Source organism: Vespa crabro, chromosome 3, assembly GCF_910589235.1.
Source record: "Vespa crabro chromosome 3, iyVesCrab1.2, whole genome shotgun sequence".
Classification (NCBI taxonomy): domain Eukaryota; kingdom Metazoa; phylum Arthropoda; class Insecta; order Hymenoptera; family Vespidae; genus Vespa; species Vespa crabro.
In genome coordinates, this window is record NC_060957.1 from 9,790,162 (window position 1) to 9,793,533 (window position 3,372).

General features: G+C 29.4%; 1 protein-coding gene across 12 annotated transcripts in view; it reads left to right on the top strand.

The window, feature by feature from the left end:
• LOC124423125 (PH and SEC7 domain-containing protein-like) overlaps window positions 1-3,372 on the top strand; it is a 62,516-nt gene that overhangs the window by 2,635 nt on the left and 56,509 nt on the right. The gene's annotated exons all lie outside the window — the stretch shown is intronic.

Below are 3,372 nucleotides of genomic sequence, written 5' to 3' on the forward strand. Positions count from 1 at the left end.
GTCGAATAAAAGTCTGAGAAGGCGTCAGTCGAGATACTACACCCCAACGACGAGGACGAGGACGAGGACGAGCACGAGGACGATGCCAACAGACTCGAGTCGAGATGTTGTAAGCTTCGAGAAGTTGTTCCGCGAGTTATACCGAGTTATATTCTTTTACGTAGATACGTACATGCATACATACATAGATATGTACGTACGTACGTACGTGAATATATACGTATATACATGAGTACGTAAATACGTACATGCATATATACATGCATACCTTCATTCTGTGTGGCGAACGCACTCGTCGCTCGCTCGCTCACTACTAACGAAAGAACCGGCTAAGGACGAAAGTAGTAGTCGATAAGAGATCGACGAGGGATAACGTTTATTTGCTTTTATTTATTGTTTTCTTTTTTTTTCTTCTTCTTGTTTTTTTTTCTTTTCCTTTTTTATCCTTTCTTTTTTTTTTTCCTTTTTTTTTCTTCTTCTTTCTTTACCTTTACTTCGCTTTACTTAAATTTCATTTGATTTACTATAATTTAATGTAATTTTTTAATGTTCCTCCTTTAATAGACATAGATCTTACTTTGTCTCTTACCTTTTGTTGGCTCGTGGGTTTTTCTTTTATTTTTTTTTTTTTTATTTTTTTTTGTTGATTGTAGTGTCCTGAATTTCATGGTCGTACATCTTAGAATTATTGTATTACCTTTTCTCGAATGTTCTTATGTCAATTACTTCGTTAATCCTTTAACGAGTTTTATTATTTCTGGTTCTACGTTTATAAATCTGATTTATAGTTAATAAATCTTGAGCAACTCGCGATAAGTTCTTTTTTCTGTCTCTCTCTCTTTCTCTCTCTCTCTCTCTCTCTCTCTCTCTCTCTCTTTCTCTTTCCAATTTTTTGTTTACTTGATCGATAAGTTTTTATAATTATTATATCCTGATTTTTTTATATGGATATATATATATATATATATATATATATATATATATGAACGTTATGTAGATATGATATCAATTCTTTCACGAATGTTATTATTTTCGATTTTTGATTATTTCTAACTTATACGTGTTAATCAACTTGCGACAAGTTAGTTTTACTTGATCGATAAGTTTTAATAATTCTGTTATATCTTAATGTTTTATTATATATATATATTATATAATGAAAAATTATATTCTTTGTGTGTGTGTGTGTATGTGTGTGCGTGCGTGTGCGTGCGTGCGCGCGCGTATGAAGGTCATATATGATAGAACTTATCATTATTTTGTAACTACAATATTTTATAATCACAATTCTTTCATTCCTTTCTTTTTTCTCCTCTTCTTTTAATTTTACCATTTTGTATAATAACAATATCAAAAATAAATAGCAACGATAATAGTACGATGATAAGAAAATTTAAAAATTCATAATTACGTTTGAAAGATGTATTATTACGTTTAACGTAAATTTTTCAATATTATTATTACACATACCTACATATGTCGTTTCCGTTTTCTTCAAAAAGTAACATAAAATATTATTCGAACGAGAAGATAATAATAAAACATACAATGTAATCGTTCGACACACATACACACACACACAAAATCGTAGGTCCAAAAGTTCCTCATATAGTAATCGTTAAGTCGTAAAGTTCGTTTTCAATTAAAAGTATGATAATTAAAAATAAAATAAAATAAAATAAAAAAGAAGAAAGACTTTTTTAAATATTTATCTCAATTTAAATCCTTGAAAATATTATTTAATATTTTTAATATCGTTCTTCAGTTTATTCCTCCTTTCTTTTTCTTTTCGTTTTATTTATTTATTTTTTTCTTTTTTTCAAGTTATATTCTCGAATATATTATATAACGTAAAGAGGAAAGAGAGAGAGGGAGAGAGAGAGAGAAAGGGAGAGAGGGAGAGAGAGAGAGAAAGGGAGAGAGGGAGAGAGAGAGAGAGAGAGAGAGAGAGAATACGATTCGATAAATTTATTATTGTTTACATTCATAAAAGCTTTTAAGTAGTAAAAGAACACAAGATCCCGTTGTTCTCTCTTTCTCTTTCTCATTCTCTCTATCTCTCTCTTTCTCTCTTTTTCTCTCTTTTTCTTTCTCTCTCTTTAGATGTTATTCGCAGCTGCGTAAACAGGTGCGTCGTATCAACTTATAGTAACTTATTCACGAAAGTCCTCTCGCGTACGTCGTAATGACCTTCTAAAACGAGTTCGAACCTTTCGTATACATAGAGTACGTGCGCTAGTGTGTATATGTACGTACATACGTACGTACGTAGCCGTGTACGTAAAAAATGGTCCCAAAAAGTTACTATGTGGGCCAAAACTTCCTATGTGATTTAAAAAATCAATTACTCTTTTTTTCGAAATTTTCCAGGCTTCCAATCAGCCTTGTAGTTTTACGATTTGGGAAAAAAAAAAACAAAAAAACAAAAAAAAAAACAAAGAAAACAAAAAAAAATAAAGAAAAAATTGCCAAGAGGTAATAGTAAAAAATTTATATAAATTAATAAATAAAATAAAGAAATGATATCAGCCTGAAAGACCCTGTCAGAAGAAAAATTGATATTTTTAATATTATCTATGATTATTTTGCTTCGCCTAGAAACTTTTCATTTACTCTATCATGTATATGTACATATGTATAATATGGAAATCGTAGAAAAAGTAGAGGAGGACATGTAATGATATCATCGAGAGATATCTTTGAACGCGTTTATCTCGGAGCCACCCTCTGAAAATCTCGTCTCGATAATCCATATTTGTCGATTCATCAATTTCTCTCTCTCTCTCTCTCTCTCTCTCTCTCTCTCTCTCTCTCTCTGTCTATCTATCTATTTATCTGTTTCTCTCTTCCTTTTTTTTTTTTATATCCCCTAGATACTCTTCGTGCGAAGCTTTAATCGTGTGTCCTCGCTTTTATCGTTCGTTATACTGATCACTTTAATAACACTTGTTTATATATATATATATATATTTTTTTTTGTGAAATCCAAAAGTGATCAATCGTAAATTAATTGGTTGGATAGTTAAGTTATTTATCGTTAGATTCTTACAGGTTTTTTTTTGTTTTTTTTTTGTTTTTTTTTTTTTTTTTTAATTCTATTCACATTAATCCTTTCTTTGTATTATATTTGTTACGAATAATATGTCTATTTATACATATATTTATGTATTATTTCTATTTATTTTTACACAAACACACACACATATATCGTTTAAACTTATTGTTGTTTTAAATGTTCAATTATTTAAAAATTTTTAATCTGTTTTTATTTATTTTATGTGCATTTAAATATAGTTATACGTGGAACGCAGACCTACTTATAACTGTCACGTATATATATAAACACATACACGTATGAATCATATAACGATG